Genomic DNA, 22,037 nt, shown 5'->3' with positions numbered 1-22,037 from the left:
TACAAACTCTGCTCCTATACTTTGCCCAGAGACAGCAGACACCCCATTCCACTTTCTGGCGGCTTTAGAGAGCCAATGGAAGCCTTAGAAAGTGTCACGTTATAGCACAGATGCTGTAATGTCGATAGAGATGCAACAGAAGGACAACAAATTGTCAGACAGGGCACTTCCTGTATGGAATCTTCTCAGGTTTTGGCCTGCCATATGAGTTCTGTTATACTCACAGACACCATTCAAACCGTTTTAGAAACTTTAGTGTGTTTTCTATCCAAATCTACTAATTATATGCATATTCTAGTTTCTGGGCAGGAGTAGTAACCAGATTAAATCGGGTACGTTTTTTATCCGGCCGTGAAAATACTGCCCCCTATCCCAAAGAAGTTTTAAAAGAGACTCAAAATAAAATCTGAAAGTCATTCATAAAATAAAATAAAATCCACAAGATGTGAGGGCACTTTATCGTAGGTCGGCAAAGGGCAGGTGCTCGGGCACTGGTTGAGCCCTATTTGTGCAAATGCCTGGCAATGTGCAACACAAAGTTTTACACATAGTTTCTTTAGGGGTGAGCTATTTGATTTAGAATGAGTTTTCATTCTTGTTATTCCTTGAAGGAGAGTAGTTCTGCTTGAGTTGTGCAAACGAACTGAACAAAGCACCATGGGATTTTGTCTTCGGCTGGGAAAACGTGAAGAGCACACTGAGGACTGGGACCTTCATGCTGCCTCCATTGAGACCCTCCGTGGCTTGCAATTGTGCCAAAATTGGAATAAAATGCTCATTCTGCTTCTCCCAACAGTGATTGAGTGCTCCCTCCTTACCCGGAGCCCTGTTTAAAGCCTTGAAAGTCAGAGTATTCTCCTTTATGAAAAGGCAACACACTCCAACGCTATCTGGAGCAATTTGGCTTTGGTTGTAATTCTTTTATTATTTAGAATTCAGCCTATATGAGCTGGTATATTAGTGGTGTGATGTTCAAAAACACACTTCCACATTGCTTCTCTTACCTGGGAAAAGGCCTAGCTTTTCAAAGAAGCTGACATGATAACACACAGCCAAGGGGTATATGAAAAATGAAGTCTGTACTGAGGGTCAAATTGGGGCTGAAGTATAGTACTAGACATTGGATACGGTGGGAATTGAATTGATTGCTGTTAGAAAATGATCATGGTGTAAGGAACCAATTTGGAGTACAGTTGCTTGACACAGCCTACATAATCCCCACAAAACCACTGTAGAATCACAGACACGAAACAAGTCTATTTTCATTGGTATCATGATTGTTGTACAAATATTCCCAAATACTCCCTGTGAGGCAGGTCCTGATGGAAATCACCAGATCAATTAAAGGGTGATCAGTATCTTCCTGCAGCAATCTCCAGTTAATACATCACAGCTGTGTTGTGACCTTTGTATTACTTAAATTCATTTGGTTTGTGTCAAACCTGTTTTAAAACTAACTGAGTGATGGTTCATGTTTAATGGAAACCTATTGTGTCTATGGAATGAAAGATTGAGTTGGAAAAGGATTCTAATGATTTGATAATGTACGGGTTGTTTGTCTCCTGTAGTTTATTGTAACTCTGCTGAATTGTGTTTTCTGGCAAAGAAACTTATTGTGTTATTTGTTGAAACTTTTTAAAGACCTGACAAATATTGCACAGACATGAAACTTTTTTGGACCCAAAAACCTAAATCATTCTTACAGAGCCTTGTTTCTCATGGTTCTAGCATAAAAGTATATAATTGTGAACGAAACATAAAGGCGTATATCCTGGATAACTGCATACTGTATATCTTCATAGCGAACAGCTAATCACTGTGCTGATCCTGTAAGAATCATAGGAGACATACTGTATCAAGAGGACATAGTGTTCATTTGATCACAGTGTGATTGCCTGCTGTGGGATTCATCTTGTTGTAGTGTCCTCACTTGGCCTTGCCAAACAAAATAAATGAATGGGTTTCAGCATACCCATGCCAACAGCAGTCCTTATAATCCAACCCGTGTGAGACATCCAAGACCCGTGCTTCCACAGGACTGTTTAAGGAGTGACAGGGTGCTTCAGTTCTGGTCAGAGCAGGGGTACTCATGTCAATCAGGGCTCTTTGCTGTTAAAGCCTGAATGCTCTCTCTCTCTCCCCTCCTCTTTCTCTTGCCTACCCTCTTTTTCCTCTCTGCCCATCTCTCTCCATATGCATCTCTCTATACATGTATATCTTAACTCACTAAGTTACTCCCCTCCCCTCTCTCTCTTTCTCTCTTTCTCTCTCTCTCGCTCTCTCTCGCTCTTTCTCTCTACCCTCCCCACCTCTCTCTCTTGCTTACCCTCTTTTTCCTCTCTCCCGATCTCTCTCCATATGCCTCTCTCTATACATGTGTCTTAACTCACTAATTCACTCCCCTCCTCTCTACACCCTCCCTCCCTCTCTCTCTCTCTCTCTCTCTCTCTCTCTCTCTCTCTCTCTCTCTCTCAGCCTCCTCCCTCTCTCTTTCTCCTCCCCCCTCCCTCCAGAGTCATGGCAGGTTCCTAGCCTCCCAGGGCTGCAGGGCTGCAGTAGGAGGTAGCTGGGACGGTTTGCAATGCTCCCATCGGCCCTTTCTGCCTGTGCGTAGCTTAGCCGCTTGTAAAGCCCTGTCAGCCGGACATGCCATTCAGACTGGCATGCTAATTGAAAACAGCACTGTTCCTGGGTTTTCACCCCATTCGAGAGTCCCAGAACACATGCTGTAACGCGGTAACAGCTTGAAAATAGCATTCTTAGGTACGCAGTAAAATTGTTCTTTATACCCAATTTAGCGTTTTAAAATATAGAGCCTTGGTGCATTCCCCTGGTTCACTATATACCAATAAAGTCTAACTCTATGTGGCATGGAGAGAGAATGAATAAAGACTGTATTTTCCAGAATCCTATTTCTTTTAATAGTCTGATTATTTGGTGCCCTTGTTCGAATGCAGCAGTGATCTGCCAACACGCTGTACCTTTTGCGCGTCCAAACTGAAAAGTGATACATACTCTTAGAAAAAAAGGTGCTATCTAGAACCTAAAAGGGTTCTTTGGCTGTCCCCATAGGATAACGCTTTGAAGAACCCTTTTTGGTTCCAGGTAGAACCCTTTCCCAAAAAGGGGAACGGACTGATTGGGGGCCATCCCTCAGATTGCATATGAACATGTCATAAGCCATGGCAAAATGTTTAGAATTACAGGAAATGTGCTTTAAAACGGCAACATTGTCTCTCTGCCCCATGGCAAAATTCGTGGAAGGGGGGGAGCTCATGAAACTACGGTACGTCACTGTGCCATTTCATGAACTTGTTCAATGTACTGTAGTTCCAAGGGTTTCCCAAAGTGTTGTGTTTTTACAGTACTTCTGTTACTAAAGGGCTCCCTGTTTTAGAAGTGATAAAAATATTAAGTAAACACTTCAAAGATTACATGATAATTGTATGAATGAAGACTAACTCCGGCAAATGGTTTATTATTTTGGAGATAAGGACTGGTGCGAAGCAGCAGAGACCTTAGACTGCACCAATGCAATGCTGCAACAGACTAACAGACACCTCTTTGCAAGTGCTATAACAAATGACTGTTTACTTTTATTTTTTATTTCACCTTTATTTAACCAGGTAAGCCAGTTGAGAACAAGTTCTCATTTACAACTGCGACCTGGCCAAGATAAAGCAAAGCAGTGCGACACAGACAACAACACAGAGTTACACATGGAATAAACAAACGTACAGTCAATAACACAATAGAAAAAAAGTCTATATACAGTGTGTGCAAATGGCGTGAGGAGGTAAAGGCAATAAATAGGCTATAGTAGCAAAGTAATTACAATTTAGCAAATTAACACTGGAGTGATAGATGTGCAGATGATGATGTGTAAGTGGAAATACTGGTGTGCAAAAGAGCAAAAAAGTAAATTAAAACAATATGGGGATGAGGTAGGTAGATTGGATGGGCTATATACAGATGGGCTGTGTACAGCTGCAGCGATCGGTAAGCTGCTCAGATAGCTGATGTTTAAAGTTAGTGAGGGAGATATAACTCTCCAACTTCAGTGATTTTTGCAATTCGTTCCAGTTATTTGCAGCAGAGAACTGGAAGGAAAGGCGGCCAAAGCAGGTGTTGGCTTTGGGGATGACCAGTGAGATATACCTGCTGGAGCGCATGCTACGGGGGGGTGTTGTTATCGTGACCAGTGAGCTGAGATATGTAGCGAGGGCCAGCCAACGAGAGCATACAGGTTGCGGTGGTGGGTGGTATATGGGGCTTTGGTGACAAAATGGATGGCACTGTGATAGACTGCATCCAGTTTGCTGAGTAGAGTGTTGGAGGCTATTTTGTAAATGACATCGCCGAAGTCAAGGATCGGTAGGATAGTTGATTTTACGAGGGTATGTTTGGCGGCGTGAGTGAAGGAGGCTTTGTTGCGAAATAGGAAACCAATTCTATATTTAACTTTGGATTGGAGATGCTTAATGTGAGTCTGGAAGGAGAGTTTACAGTCTAACCAGACACCTAGGTATTTGTAGTTGACCACATACTCTAAGTCATAACCGTCCAGAGTAGTGATGCTAGTCAGACGTGCAGGTGCAGGCAGCGATTGGTTGAAAAGCATGCATTTAGTTTTACTAGCATTTAAGAGCAGTTGGAGGCCACAGAAGGAGAGTTGTATGGCATTGAAGCTTATTTGGAGGTTTGTTAACACAGTGTCTAAAGAAGGGCCAGATGTATACAGAATGTTATCGTCTGCTTAGAGGTGGATCAAAGAATCACCCGCAGCAAGAGCAACATCATTGATATATGCAGAGAAAAGAGTCGGCCCGGGAATTGAACCCTGTGGCACTCCAATAGAGACTGCCAGAGGTCCGGACAACAGGCCCTCTGATTTGACACACTGAACTCTATCTGAGAAGTAGTTGGTGAACCAGGCGAGGCAGTCATTTGAGAAACCAAGGCTGTTGAGTCTGCCGATAAGAATACGGTGATTGACAGAGTCGAAAGCCTTGACCAGGTTGATGAAGATGGCTGCATAGTACTGTCTTTTATCGATGGCGGTTATGATATCGTTTAGGACCTTGAGCGTGGCTTAGGTGCACCTGTGACCAGCTCGGAAACCGGATTGCATAGCGGAGAAGGTAAGGTGGGATTCGAAATGGTCAGTGATCTGTTTGTTATCTTGGCTTTCGAAGACTTTAGAAAGGCAGGGCAGGATGGATATAGGTCTGTAACAGTTTGGGTCTAGAGTGTCACCCCCTTTGAAGAGGAGGATGACCGTGGCAGCTTTCCAATCTTCAGGGATCTCGGACGATACGAAAGAGAGGTTGAACAGACTGGTAATAGGGGTTGCAACAATGGCGGTGGATAATTTTAGAAAGGGTCCAGATTGTCTAGCCCAGCTGATTTGTACGGGTCCACGTTTAGCAGCTCTTTCAGAACATCTGCTATCTGGATTTGGGTGAAGGAGAAGCTGGGAGGCTTGGGCAAGTAGCTGCAGGGGGTGCAACGCTGTTGGCCGGGGTTGGGGTAGCCAGGAGGAAAGCCAGCCGTGGAGAAATGCTTTTTGAAATTCTCGATTATCGTGGATTTATCGGTGGTGACAGTGTTTCCTAGCCTCAGTGCAGTGGGCAGCTGGGAGGAGGTGCTCTTATTCTCCATGGACTTTACAGTGTCCCAAAACGTTTTGGAGTTAGAGCTACAGGATGCAAATTTCTGTTTGAAAAAGCTAGCCTTTGCTTTCCTAACTGACTGTGTGTATTCGTTCCTGACTTCCCTGAAAAGTTGCATATCGCGGGGACTATTCGATGCTAGTGCAGTCCGCCACAGGATGTTTTTGTGCTGGTCGAGGACAGTCAGGTCCGGAGTGAACCAAGGGCTATATCTGTTCTTAGTTCTACATTTTATGCAAGAGGCATGCTTATTTAAGATGGTGAGGAAATTACTTTTAAAGAACGACCAGGCATCCTCTACTGACGTGATGAGGTCAATATCCTTCCAGGATACCCGGGCCAGGTCGATTAGAAAGGCCTGCTCGCAGAAGTGTTTTAGGGAGTGTTTGACAGTGATGAGGGGTGGTCGTTTGACTGTGGACCCATAGCGGATGCAGGCAATGAGGCAGTGATCGCTGAGATCCAGATTGAAAACAGCAGAGGTGTATTTGGAGGGCAATTTGATCAGGATAATATCTATGAGGGTGCCCATGTTTATGGATTTAGGGTTGTACCTAGTAGGTTCCTTGATAATTTGTGTGAGATTGAGGGCATCTATCTTAGATTGTAGGACTGCTGGGGTGTTAAGCATATCCCGGTTTAGGTCACCTAACAGAACGAACTCTGGGGCACAACTGGGAGCTGAAGGGGGTCTATAACAGGCGGAATCAGTGAGAGACTAATTTCTGGAGAGATTAATTTTGAAAATTTGAAGCTCGAACTGTTTGAGCATAGACCTGGAAAGTATGACCGATCTTTGCAGACTATCTCTGCAGTAGATTGCAACTCCTCCCGTTTTGGCAGTTCTATCTTGACGGAAAATGTTGTAGTTGGGGATGGACATCTCAGAATTTTTGGTGGCCTTCCTGAGCTAGGATTCAGACACAACAAGGACATCAGGGTTGGCGTAGTGTGCTAAAGCAGTGAGTAAAACAAACTTAGGGAGGAGGCTTCTGATGTTAACATGCATGAAACCAAGGCTTTTACGTTTACAGAAGTCAACAAATGAGAGTGCCTGGGGACACGCAGGGCCTGGGTTAACCTCCACATCACTCAAGGAACAGAGGAGGAGTAGGATGAGGGTACGGCTAAAGTGTCACGGTTGTCGTAGGGTAGAGTGGACCAAAACGCAGCAGGAATATGTGCACTCATCTTCTTTATTTAAATGGACAAAGAAGGTAAACCAAAACAAGCACGTACACAAAAAGACTCAACGACTAATAACAGGCCGGTAAGGCACAAAGCTATACACAGCACAATCTCCCACAAAATACTAATATAAACACATACCTATTTATAGGACCCTCAATCAGAGGCAACTAGAAAACACCTGCCTCCAATTGAGAGTCCAACCCCCAATAAACTAAACATAGAAATACAAGTGACTAGACTAAACATAGAAATACATAAACATAGAACAGTGCCCAAAACCCCAGAATAATAAATCAAACACCCTCCTACAAACACAACCAGCCCGAACCACATAAAACAAATACCCCCTGCCACGTCCTGACCAAACTACAATAACAAATAACCCCTTCTACTGGTCAGGACGTGACATAAAGGCTATCAAAACTGGTCGTCTAGTGCGTTGGGAACAGAGAATTAAAGGAGCAGATTTCTGGGCGTGGTAGGATAGATTCAGGGCATAATGTACAGACAGGGGTATGGTAGGGTGCCGGTACAGTGGAAGTAAACCTAGGCATTGAGTGATGATAAGAGGTTGCATCTTTGGACACACTAGTTATGCTGGGTGAGGTCACCGCATGTGTGGGAGGTGGGACACAAGAGGTATCTGAGGCATGTTGAGTGGGACTAGGGGCTCCGCAGTGAACTAAAACAATGACAACTATCCTAAACAACAGTATACAAGGCATATTGACATTAGAGAGAGACATAAGCAAGGCATAAAGCAATCACAGGTGTTGATTGGGAGAGCTAGCTAAGACAACAATGGGTAAAACAACAACAGCTAATCAGCTAAGACAACAACAACAGGTAAAATGGCAATGAACTACACACAGGGCCTGAGTTTGAGGCTGGGGCCAACAGATAAACAAAAATAAACAAAATGGAGTACCGTGATTAATGAGCAGTCCAGCAGGCATCAGCTATGTAGCCAAGTGATCATATTGTCCAGTGAACAGCAATAGATGAAACAGGGAAGCCGCTAGGAAGTCGTTACTACGCTAGCAAGCGGGAGACACGGCTTTCAATTTTTTTTTTAATAAATAAAAATAAATAACTATTGTAGATTCTCAACAAGTGGAAATCCTTCTTCCAATTGCTATGATGGATTTTCTACATGCGTGGTTATGCTAAACGGTTTCTGCAGGGTGGTTCCGATTTTTCATCAATTCATATACGATTTACCTCAGCAAAGGACCAAGCCATCAATTAGCTTTTTACCTCTGATCCAAATATAGCAATGGATGGCATTTATTTATACTGGTATCAACTCTTTGATTAACTCAAAACACTTAAAGGTCAACATTGAGGACTTCATCTGATTAATCGAATGTTCCATTGTGCTGGTCCTGAAGTTCGGTGTGTTTTATTGTTCTTTGTTTGCTATGGACAACCTAATTACATTTTCATTGATTTATGTTGGCAGCATTCTCACCTTCTCAAAATTGTAGCTGGGGTTTCATCACAAACATCTAACACACATATACAGTGCCTTCAGAAAGTATTCATACCGCTTGACTTATTTCACATTTTGTTGAGTTACAGCCTGAATTTAAAACAAAATCTGCCATCTACACACTATAACCCATAATGACAAAGTTAAAACATGTTTTAGAAATGCTTGAAAATGTATTGAATATAAAATACAGAAATCGAATTTACATAAAGGTTCACACCCCTGAGTCAATACTTTGTAGAAGCATCTTTGGCAGCGATTACAGCTGTGAGTCTTTCTGGGTAAGTCTTTAAGAGCTTTTCACACCTGCATGTGCAGCATTTGCCCATTATTATTTTCAAAATTCTTCAAGCTTTGTCAAATTGGTTGTTGACCATTATTAGACAACCATTTTCAGGTCTTGCCATATATTTTCAAGTACAGTGCATTCGGAAAGTGTTCCCCTTGACTTTTTCCACATTTTGTTACGTTAGAATACCTTAGCCTGTTACAATCAGGCCTTTATGGTAGAGTGGCCAGACGTAAGCCACTCCTCAGTAAAAGGCACATGACAGCCCGCTTGGAGTTTGCCAAAAGGCACCTAAAGGACTCTCAGACCATGAGAAACATGGTCTGATGAATCCAAGACTGAACTCTTTGGCCTAAATCCCAAGCGTCACATCTAGAGGAAACCTGGCATCATCTGTACGGTGAAGCATGGTGGTGGCAGCATTATGCTGTGGGGATGTTTTTCAGTGGCAGGGACTGGGAGACTAGTCAGGATCGAGGGAAAGATGAACAGAGCAAAGTACAGAGAGATCCTTGATGAAAACCTGCTCCAGAGCGTCAGGACCTCAGACTGGGGCAAAGGTTCACCTTCCAACAGGACAACAACCCTAAGAGCACAGCCAAGATAATGCAGGAGTGGCTTCGGGACAAGTCTCTGGCTGTCCTTGAGTGACCCAGCCAGAGCACGGACTTGAACCCGATCGAACATCTCTGCAGAAACCTGAAAATAGCTGTGCAGCGATGCTCCCCATCCAACCTGACAGAGCTTGAGAGGATCTGCAGAGAAGAATAGGAGAAACTCCCCAACTACAGGTGTGCCAAGCTTGTAGCATCGTACCCAAGAATACTCGAGGCTATAATCGCTGCCAAAGGTGCTTCAACAAAGTACTGAGTAAAGGGTCTGAACACTTATGCAAATGGTATACTGCTCAAAAAAATAAAGGGAACACTTAACAAACACATCCTAGATCTGAATGAAAGAAATAATCTTATTAAATACTTTTTTCTTTACATAGTTGAATGTGCTGACAACAAAATCACACAAAAATAATCAATGGAAATCCAATTTATCAACCCATGGAGGTCTGGATTTGGAGTCACACTCAAAATGAAAGTGGAAAACCACACTACAGGCTGATCCAACTTTGATGTAATGTCCTTAAAACAAGTCAAAATGAGGCTCAGTAGTGTGTGTGGCCTCCACGTGCCTGTATGACCTCCCTACAATGCCTGGGCATGCTCCTGATGAGGTGGCGGAGGGTCTCCTGAGGGATCTCCTCCCAGACCTGGACTAAAGCATCCGCCAACTCCTGGACAGTCTGTGGTGCAACGTGGCGTTGGTGGATGGAGCGAGACATGATGTCCCAGATGTGCTCAATTGGATTCAGGTCTGGGGAACGGGCGGGCCAGTCCATAGCATCAATGCCTTCCTCTTGCAGGAACTGCTGACACACTCCAGCCACATGAGGTCTAGCATTGTCTTGGATTAGGAGGAACCCAGGGCCAACCGCACCAGCATATGGTCTCACAAGGGGTCTGAGGATCTCATCTCGGTACTTAATGGCAGTCAGGCTACCTCTGGCGAGCACATGGAGGGCTGTGCGGCCCCCCAAAGAAATGCCACCCCACACCATGACTGACCCACCGCCAAACCGGTCATGCTGGAGGATGTTGCAGGCCGCAGAACGTTCTCCACGGCGTCTCCAGACTCTGTCACGTCTGTCACGTGCTCAGTGTGAACCTGCTTTCATCTGTGAAGAGCACAGGGCGCCAGTGGCGAATTTACCAATCTTGGTGTTCTCTGGCAAATGCCAAACGTCCTGCACGGTGTTGGGCTGTAAGCACAACTCCCACCTGTGGACGTCGGGCCCTCATACCACCCTCATGGAGTCTGTTTCTGACCGTTTGAGCAGACACATGCACATTTGTGGCCTGCTGGAGGTCATTTTGCAGGGCTCTGGCAGTGCTTCTCCTGCTCCTCCTTGCACAAAGGCGGAGGTAGCGGTCCTGCTGCTGGGTTGTTGCCCTCCTACGGCCTCCTCCACGTCTCCTGATGTACTGGCCTGTCTCCTGGTAGCGCCTCCATGCTCTGGACACTACGCTGACAGACACAGCAAACCTTTTTGCCACAGCTCGCATTGATGTGCCATCCTGGATGAGCTGCACTACCTGAGCCACTTGTGTGGGTTGTAGACTCCGTCTCATGCTACCACTAGAGTGAAAGCACCGCCAGCATTCAAAAGTGACCAAAACATCAGCCAGGAAGCATAGGAACTGAGAAGTGGTCTGTGGTCCCCAACTGCAGAACCACTCCTTTATTGGGGGTGTCTTGCTAATTGCCTATAATTTCCACCTGTTGTCTATTCCATTTGCACAACAGCATGTGAAATTTATTGTCAATCAGTGTTGCTTCCTAAGTGGACAGTTTGATTTCACAGAAGTGTGATTGACTTGGAGTTACATTGTGTTGTTTAAGTGTTCCCTTTATTTTTTTGAGCAGTGTATATTTAAGAAAAGACTGTAACGTAAGAAAATGTGGAAGAAATCAATGGGTCTGAATACTTTCCGAATGCAGTGTATATTTAAGTCAAAACTGTAACTTGGCCACTCAGGAACATCTTCTTGGTGAGCAACTCTGGTGTAGATTTGGCCTTGTGTTTTAGGTTATTGTCCTGCTGAAAGTTGAATTCATCTCCCAGTGTCTGGTGGAAAGCAAACTGAACCAGGTTTAACTATAGGATTGTGCTTAGCTCCATTCTGTTTATTTTCTGTCCTGAAAAACTCCCGTCCTTAACAAGCATACCCATAACATGATGCAGCCACCACTATGCTTGAAATATGGAGATTGCTTCTCAGTAATGTGTTGTATTGGATTTACCCCAAACATAACATTTTTTATTCAGGGCAAAAAGTGTATTTTTGCAGTATTACTGCCTTGTTGCATACAAGTGAAAAAAAATCTCAATTTAAGCCATTTTAAATTCAGGCTGTAACAGAACAAAATGTCGAGGGGTGTGAATACTTTCTGACAAAAACAGTCAGTGGTCGAGCAAACAGTGATTCATTTGAGTACCTGGTAGCCTAGCGGTTAAGGGCGTTGGGCCAGTAACTGAAAGGTTGCTAGTTTGAATCCCAAACTGACTAAGTGAATAATCTGCTGATGTGCCTTTGAGCAAGGCACTTAACCCTAATTTCTCCTGATAAGAGGGTCTTCTAAATGATGTAAATGTAAGCAATGCTCTAAACATCCTTACATTGTCAAAGTTGCGTCAATTCGATTCTGGTATCAGAACAAAATAGTCAGCACATAGTAACTTATGATTTATTTGTACTTTAATTAATGCAAACACGTGTATGGTAAATATGTTGTTCGTATATATATATACGGTCTCGCTGTTACACCACGCAGGGCAGACAGAGAAGAGAGCGTCACATCCTATTGTTCTCTCTTTTATACTCTGACAGAGATAGATCCCGCTCAATGCTGGCCTGTCAGAGGGAGGAGGAGCGTGGTTTAAACTTGCTCATCCTATCATCGGCGTGCAGGCTGGTCCCAGCCTCGTGACGCACTTCCTGTCGCCGATTGTAGTTCTTGTCTTCAGCAGTTGACTTATCCGTAGTTTATATACTTAATATTGTAGCATAGCTTCCCCGGTATATTATATAGGTTATGCAAACAAATATCCAGTTTAACCCTAACAACATGCTCAGATAGGATGTTGTACCCAACTAGAGCATCAACATGCAAGGGCATCAACAATCATAAAGTACAGAGAGCACTCCGAAGCAACTCTTCCTTAGGAAGTCATAGTATCTTTACTGAGTAGCCAACATTGGAGTTAAAATTACTCTTCTTTATCTACTTACAGACACTCAACAACAAGCATCTTATCTGCAGCAGTATGAGTCATTGGCAGAATAACATGGCACAGATTCTCTGATAACAAGGCTGTGTTTATCTCTCAGACGTTTGTTTTAACAGCCCTTGGTAGAGGCCAGGAGTGATGCTGCTAACACAGACTGATGAAGGTCACAACATGAAATATACCTCAGTGGAAACAGAAGTACAGTTACTAAATCTTACTGTCAGAATTAGTCTGATGATAAGATATTTATTTTCTCCCCCCTTTCTATTTTCCCTTTAAAAATCATTCTCTACAGCACATCTTACTGAAGCTATTGGAAATGTTGTATTGTAGTCCTCTGATGAAGCGGCGTTATTATTCACCATGTTATTATTCACCATGTCAGCGTTAATGACTTAACCACCCAGAGAAAATCCTGTTGTTTTCTTAATTAAGTCACCCATCAAGGGCATCGTTAGACCGGCCTTATTTGGCTTTGAATAATAAAAGGCAGAGTCACACAAACACACAAGCTGTTCCACTCAGTTCAAGGTGAAGATAGACAGTGAGAGAAAATTACTGTCAAACCCAACAGCCAGTGGTTTACCAAAAGTCTTCTTTGGCCTGGTATGTGACCAAGATGTCATGAAATGGGTATTTTAGCAATGTATTGAGGATAACCCCCTGCCGAAACGTAGCCAATACATTATCTTCCATGAGTTTGACCTACAGTGCCTTGCAACAGTATTCAGACCCCTTATTTTTTAATAACCAAAATATATTCGTTGCATAAGTTTTCAGCTCCCTGTGTCAATTAGTACATGTTGGAATCCCTTTGGCAGTGATTACAGCTGAGTCTTCTTGGGTTAGTCTCGAAGAGCTTTACACAGCTGGATTTTGCAATATTAGCCCATTATTCTTTTAATAATTATTCAACCTCTGTCAGGATGTTGGGGATCATGGTTTGACAGAAATGTTCAAGTCTTTCCATATATTTTCAAGCAGATTTTAAGTCCAAACTTGGCCACTTAGGAACGTTCACTGTCTTCTTGGTAAGCGACTCCAGTGTAGATTTGGCCTTGTATTGTAGGTTACGTTTTTCATGTTTCTTCCACTTGGACATTACAGAGTATTTTGTGTAGATTGTTGATAAAACAATACAATTAAATCCACTTTGTAAGACAATAAAATGGAAAGAAATTCAAGGGGTGAATACTTTTGCATATACTGTATATGGGCTGGGCACTGCGTAGTGCGTACTGTGACTTAACTAGCGCTCACAGACTCACTTTAAATTAAGTATTTATCATGCTATTTTAGTAGCACTTGTTTGCTCAACAGATTTGAAATGCCACAACAGGACACCACAATTGGCCATCTTGCTCTTTAATTTCCAATCATCAATGTTACTGGTGTCACTGTCACGACTTCTGCCGAAGTCGGTTCCTCTCCTTGTTCGGGCGGTGTTCGGCGGTCGACGTCACCGGTCTTCTAGCCATCGCTGATCCATTTTTCATGTTCCATTTGTTTTGTCTTGTTTTCACACACACCTAGTTTCAATTCCCTAATTACATGTTGTATATTTTCCCTCTGTTGTATATTTTCCTCCATGTCCTTGTCGGGAATTGTTTATTTGTAAGTACTCGTGCTATGTGTTACTGGTGTGCTACGGGTTTTGTACCCATGTGTTTGTTGTTTTGTATGCCGTTAGTTTTATATATTAAACTGCTCCGGCTATTCACTAAGTTCTGCTCTCCTGCGTTTGACTTCCCTGCCACCAGTTACGCACCCATTACAGTCACACCATGTGTCATTGATGATTGGGAAATGAAAGCGCAAGAAGGCCAACTGTCAATATGGGCAAATTAACATGAGGTAATGACAACATTGCAGATTACATTTATATTGTCGTGTGAAGTCTCCTTTGGCAATTAATTAAGAATATAATTGTTTTATTGGGTTTCTTGGGAGTCCACTCAGTAAAAAATTGCTATAAAACCAAAAGTTTTGATGCTGTGATTTATTTAGTGACTTGTGGTGTTTAAAATCAGAGTGGTGGTCTGTGGAAGGGGATGTAGGGGAGACTGCAAGGTAGACTTCAGTACTCTGCCCTTCATAAACAGACACACAAAATCATCCTCCCACCCCTGTCTCAGATTCAGCAGATCTCACCAACATACTGTATTAAAAAGTTTGGTTAACTTAACATAGGGTGGGAGGAGGTGGCTTGAAGTTAAGTGCACTGTTCCAATGTACCAAACACCCAGTGAGGGGGGTCAGTCAATGTACCATGATGGGGGGGTTCTGGCCTGGGGTTTGAAGTGCCATTCATTCCCAGGCATGTGTCACTGTTCTGGGGCTCATTACAAGGCTCTCCTTGGAGGCTTGTACCAAAGGCATGCTGACTAAGCACTTCATTTCAGGAAACTGGGCTTGCTCTGGCCCACTCAGCACAGAGGAATCTCTCTCTCTCTCTCTCTCTTTCTCTCTCTCTCTCTCTCTCTCTTTCTCTTTCTCTCTCTCCTGTGAGAATGTGCTGGATGAGGCTGGAGTATGGCAGGATATCCGTGCATACTGCCACTCACTCTCCCCCTCGGCCCCCGCATATTGCTGCCTTCTCCCAGCCACAGGGGTCAGGGCAGACGCTGCTGGACGTAGGGAGCCAGGGCCAGGGTGGAGTAGGAAGGCCCAGAGCCCACTCAACCAACCAGTGCTGACATTTTGCAGTAATAAAACTAATCTGTAATCAGTTTTGTGTGCTCTGAGGCTGACGTGCGGCCGCTATCTCCAAAGAACATCTCCTAATTGCCTGCAGACGTTCGCAGATCTACAGTACATACCTAGACAGTTAGAATACTGTTAGTATGCAACATGTTTGCTGGCTGGTTGTGATCCCTTCAATTTAAAAAATAAATGTTCTCTACTGCAGTTATGCCCCAGATTTCATATACATAGAAATGAATAATTGCCCCACAGTTTCTAATATAACAGTGATAACCCTGGATCATTATCTTAAGAACAAGTCTAGAGTCAGACACAATCTGGTTTTATCCTCCAATTCCAGAGTGGTTTCTGTCTCACTGTTTCCACCTACCATGTGATTATATTCAAGGACTTGACATAACCAGTTTCCATTTCATTGGCTGTGTGGTGGTTGTTTCTATTTTTTCTTTGCTGGTCAGTTTGGCTAAAGCAATGTCTCCAGGACTTCCTGGCAGTTCTGGTGAATCACAGACACACTAAACACAGTGAACACAATGAGGTGCCTGCCCAGGTTTCCCCAGAATGATGAACAGGAAGGGGTGGGATGACGGGCATTGTACAGGATGTGGCCCGTGCACAATCATCTGGAGAGGGTATGTGTTAAAGCTGTTATTACAACCATGTTCCATAGACTACTCTGCTGACGTATGTGTGCCATTGTGCCCAAATGGGACTGAGACCTTGCAATAATAACACAATTATGGTGGCATTTGGCTGGCAAGACAGCTAAACTAATACTTGTTCTCATTCTCACGCTACAACTTGGATACCAGACACAATCTGACATGTTTCTTTTGTCTCTCTAAACTAATGCAGTACAATTTGTTTGGTTTTGAAGCGGTATTCAGCATCTGGATGCCATAGGGTCATAGTCCTTTGCCATGCCGCTCTCTGATACTGTAAGCTCTCTGGGTTTGGTCGGTTAGCACGTATTTGTGCCTAAGGTCAGAGAGAGCAGGAGAAACCGGCATAGAGATGCGGAAGGGGCCAATGTCACATTTTGGTCAGACTACCCTGCTCATTATTTCCTCCTCCTCTGCTTCTCGGTCGGGAAGTGAATAGTGAGTGACTGAGACATCCTGAGGAGGAGGGAGGTTGGGTTACTCCTCTTATAGAAGGATGTCATGATGCCGCTCCTCCCTTCCTCTTACTCACACAAACCTACAGACAGACTCTGGAAAGAGGAAAAGAAAGCAAGAGAGAGAGAGAGAGAGAGAGTGGTTGCATCCAGTACCTTTCTACATGGAGCATGTCTGTTTGACAGGATTCTCAAACGAGTGTTTGAGTGAGTGTGTACGCTTGTGTATGTGTGTCAGCCCACTGAATAAGGCTCCAGAACCTCAGGGCTGACAGGGTTTTGATTCCTCCTCCTTACGCAGTTCCCATGGTGAACAGTTCCTGTAGTTCCACAGTGGAGATGTTTCAGCACCAGCACAGGCTGTAAACAATGTCTGTCGCTAGTGTGTATGTATGATAGCAATAAACATGCTCTTGCATTACATGCAGAAGCAGTTCCATAATGACTTTAAGCTTCCCATGCCATTTTTGCCGCTTTGCAGGATGTTTGCAGTGAGAGCTGTGGGTAAGGACCACTCAGCACGTGCTCACAATGTTGAAACCAGCTGGAACCACATGTGTTACAGTGCTCTCCAAAAGTATTGGGAAAGTGACACAATTGTATTGTTTTGGCTCTGTACTTGAGTACTTTGGATTTGAAATGATACAATAACTATGAGGTTAAAGTGCAGACTGTCACGTTTTATTTTAGGGTTTTTTCATCCATATTGGGTGAACCGTTTGGAAATGACAGCACTTTTTGTACATAGTCTCCACATTTTAGGGGACCAAAATTATTGGCCCAAATTCCCTTATATGTGTATTAAAGTAGTCAAAAGTTTAGTATTTGGTCCCATATTCATAGCACCCAAAAGCTTGTGACTCTACAATCTTGTTGGAAACGTTTGCTGTTTGTTTTGGTTGTGCTTCAGATTAGTTTGGTTAATAATGTATTGTGTCATTTTGGAGTCACTTTTATTGCAAATAAGAATAGAATATGTTTTTAAACACTTCTACATTAATGTGGATACTACCTTCATTAAGGATAATTGTGAAAAATGTAAGAAAGTAAGAAAGTTACAGGCGCACAAATATCATACTTCCCCCCTCAAAATGCTAACCTCAACCTGTTATTATAATGGTAAGAGGTTAGCGTGTCTTGGGGGTATGATATTTGTGCGTCTGTAACTTTCTCACTCATCATTATTCACGATTCCCCACTTTTGCCCCCAGAACAGCCTCAATTCGTCAGGGCATGGATCCTACAAGGTGTCGAAAGAGTTCCACAGGAATGCTGGCCTATGTTGATTCCAATGCTTCCTACAGTTGTCTCAAGTTGGCTGGATGTCTTTTTGGGTGGTGGACCATTCTTGCGTGAAAAACCCAGCAGCGCTGCAGTTCTTGACACACAAATCGGTGCGCCTGGTACCTACTACCATAGCCCGTTCAGAGGTACTTAAATCTTTTGTCTTGCACATTCACCCTCTGAATGGCACACATACACAATCCATGTCTCAATTGTCTCAAGGCTTAAACATAATTATTTAATCTGTCTTCATCTACAGTGATTTAAGTGGATTTAACAAATTAAACCCATAAGGGATCATGGCTTTCATCTGAATTCACTTGGTCAGTCCATGTCATGGAAAGAGCAGGTGTTCCTAATGTTTTGTACACTTAGTGTAAATCCACACAGTGCGCTAACTTGCAAGGCGCCTGCATCATCTACGACCATAAACTGCACTGTGAATTTGATGACCAGTTGAACTGATGTTACGTATACAGCAAATTGGCCAGTGTTACCAAGTGTTGATTTTCCAGTGTGACATTTCTAGTGTTGATTCAGGAGGTAAATTAACACTCAATAGTGTAAAATAACCCTGTGTTGGTGTTAATATACAGAGTTAAACCAAAACCATGCACGTCATATTTCCCAGCATGCCCTATTGCAGGGAGATTTTTTGTATGTACATTACTTGATTAATTAATCTTATACTACTCAAATATAAATAACATACACACTTGGACTTGTTTCACCTGTTACTGAAATGGTTGTTCCAGTTTAGATGTCTCATATCTTAATCTTCCCAAGCCGACAGTCATTCAGAATGCAGGTTGCAGGTGAATAAAAATGCTAAATGTTGGATATCCCCACTCTGGCTGAATTCCAATCGGAATTACACATCACTTTACAAGCCAGCATAATGTGACTTCTAGGCCTGATGTTGCCTGTAAACCATGAGTTTCAGGCCACTGTATTAGGGTAAAACTATGCCCTCAAAATAAGGCCTTATGAAATATGTGACATATTTAGCTAAATAATAACATTTTAATAATAATATATTCACTTAGGATCTCACTAGGTGAAGGCCACAGGACTGAAACTGGATGAATGCAACAACCTTCTATCTGTCAATAACAAATACAGTTTTGGGTGGTAACCTTTACAAAAACACTTTCTGAAAACACTTTCCAACACTTCGCTGCCACCAACTGACTCTAGGGCAGTTGCGCTGTATTTGTGTTCCAACTCTAGCTGCGGAGGTCCTATATTAGGTTGGCAAACCTGCGTTCATTAGAACCTGACTGCTGAGACACAAATCAAATCTAGGACAATGCTGCGGCCACTGATTCAATAGAAGAGGGATGACTGCAAATGGCCGGCTGGCTGCTATGGCCCAATAACACCTAATGTTTTACATCGTCTTGTGCATTACAAACAGAGCCCGTTAGAGTTCAATCTGGGCAAGGCAGATGCACAACAGCAATGCTGGTCCAGACACTGGAACTGGTTTGATGGATTGTTGGATATAAACAAATTATGTTGTGTGCCTTTTCTACTCAAACGACCTTGAGGCATGAAAGCAACTGGTTGTTTGGGATAATACATTTGAGTTATTGGATTTTATTCTGCCACACATACGTTAATATATTTAATGTAAGGAATCTTAACAGAAGGTTTACCTAAAGTCCCCAGTTTTAAACATATTATATGGTTGTCTAGTTGTTATTAGCAGTATTTTCAGCATAGTGGCCTTTTGTAGATGTCATGCCATAGACATTTACTTAATATCCGATAAGACCAGCTAGCCTTAACACACCCAGGACCTCACAAATTACTACCTATTTGGGGAGCAGTATGTCCTTAAATTAAATCAAAGTTTTACAGTGCACTCTTGACCTTGGACTCTCCTAAGAGCTGCCCTGAACAGCATTCTTAAGTCCAAGTGCAATAAAAAACTAGATTTGCCTGTGCTTTACATCTATTTCCACACTATGAATTTGGAATAAGACTGTGAAATTGTGAAAATTATGGTAATGCCCTTTTAGTAGAAGAGCTATTTTGAAATGACCATCTGAAATTTCAGCCTGTTTTGGTGGGATGGAGTTTTGGCCTGCCTGGTGACATCACCATGGGGTAAGTTAGTTAATAGACCAATAAGAAAGAATTTCAAACCTCTCTGCCATTAGCTAGTTTTTAGTTTTCCAATCCTAGCAAAATTCTTGCTTAACAAATTGCTCTTTGTTAAGCTATTTTTGTTTCTTTTTTTTAACATTTTAATTTAAAACAGTCACTGTATGGTACTTAATTGTTACCCAGAAATGATTTGATATTGAGATTTAAAAAAGAATGGCTGCATTGGGCCTTTAACAGATAATAATAATCGATAGATTCACATTTTGACGGATTGAAATTTCAAAATTACATGCACACTTAAAATCATAGTTCAGATAAAATAAGAATATGAAATATTGACTTAATACAGTCTGGTAAAGTCTCAAATCACATACCAGGTCATGTTTCTTCACTGACTCTCACTGGCCGCATAAATAACTATTGGTAGCTAGTGGCACACAAGCATTGTTCCGGCCGCTCTAGAGATGTGATTGTGGATCTATGGTACATTACCATTTCCACGTGATGTTTAATGTCAGAACCGACAATGTGGCACTCGTAAACAAACAGTCTGCACTGCTGACCCTAAAAGCTAGTTTATTTTCCAGACAAATGTCAGCACATCGGACAGCCTGTTCCGAGGCTGGGGCAGCCTGCTCTATGTCCGGGCCCTGGCCCAGGCTAGGCAGAGAAACAAACTCCTTTGCCCCTGACACACAATTGAAAACATGGGAGTTGTGTTTGTTTTCACTCAACATGAGAGGTAGAGTGAGAGTTCAGAGCTCCAGTTCACTGCCACGCTATACGCCAGCAGTCCAGATGTGAACACTTCCTGCTTTGGAGGTTGTGTGGGACTAAATGGGACTGGGACATGCTGCTGATCGCTCAATAGTTTTCAGCGGGGGAAAAGATCACCGTGTGCAGTGATGGAGTTTTCAGACTTGAGTCATTGGGGGAATTGCGGTCTGCTTGATATAGGGCCTAGTAAAATAGGAAAGGAAATCAGCAATAGATCATACAGGAATTCTGTTTGCACTTGTCGTCCACTGCAGGAAGGGGAGGAATGTTGGGATTCGGTTCATAATGTTGAACATTTTTAAAGGCTTTTCAATCTTTCATGTACTTTTATTTATTTCTGCAGATGATGAATGTCTCTTCCTCCACTGCATATAGAGTGTGTTTGAAGCAGAGCATGCGTGGAAGCAATTGCCGTAATTCACCCATGATCTGATCATCTTGTCTATTCTGCCTGATCGGGTCTTGTTGAAGATATGGTGGACCATACGAAGAAAACTGGATACAGAGTTCTCCCAACAAACTGTCACTCTGAGGCTGGATGCTGATGTCACACTGCTTCAACCTGTACTTTCAGAATATTCAAAACTGTATTCACCATCACCACCACCACCTCCTCTACAAATAAACAGTCAGTCAGTCAATGCCCTCTCCAGAGCGGGACGGAGAGGCCTGTAGAGGCCTGTGTGATTCATGCAGCTTGTCAGCTCAGGCACAGGGATGGGACTCTTTGAGAAGATCCAGTGTCTCTTAATGAGTCTCCCAGTCTGTGTACGTTCTCACTGGGACAGATGTTTCATTCATACCAACTGGCATCAGACCAGACAGAAAGCTTCATTGAAGAATATATTGCATAGAGAAAATATATCTGGTATGTGTATGTGATATGTATGTGCACTCTGTGTATTTTGGAATACATATTTGACTTATTTGTTTCGTTCTGTGAATTTCTCTCGGCCTGGTGGCAGACATTATGCAATATTCCTATTCTAGAAGAAAGGTAATTCTGAAGTTCACCAAAAGTCTCTAAGGTAAAGAGGCAGAACATCAACATAGCATTAACCTCTTTGTTTTGGAATGCGCTTGGCATGATCTGTGTGTTTGTGTGTGTGTTTTCTGTAGACTCTGCGGTCTGCCTGTTTGACTTGCCTCAGATCACATTGTCAGCTGAACAGCAACTCTCCCCCCAGGGCCCGGGGTCAAACCAACTGAATCACCACATTCCCTGGGAATGCATTCATAGAATGAAGAAACAATACTCCAAGCCGCAGCTCTATACTACTTGTCAGACACAGAGAACTGATATAGTCGTTGTTGGGTTGGGATTGACATGGGGTGTGGAGGGTCTGTAGGTGGCTTTTGACCATTCCTTTGTATTCCTCAGGTCTAACCCATTGTTAGAAAAAGGTTTGATACAATTCTGATCTTAGGTACTATATTTACTGAATTTTATATGAATCCTATCAATTAAAATGTATTTCTCAGAGATCAAATTATATTTAAACATAATAATATTGCAGGAATGCTAATATTATCTGTTTCTACAACAGAAACGATTT

Source organism: Salmo salar, chromosome ssa15 (assembly GCF_905237065.1).
Source record: "Salmo salar chromosome ssa15, Ssal_v3.1, whole genome shotgun sequence".
Classification (NCBI taxonomy): domain Eukaryota; kingdom Metazoa; phylum Chordata; class Actinopteri; order Salmoniformes; family Salmonidae; genus Salmo; species Salmo salar.
Note: the sequence above shows the minus strand (reverse complement) of the source record.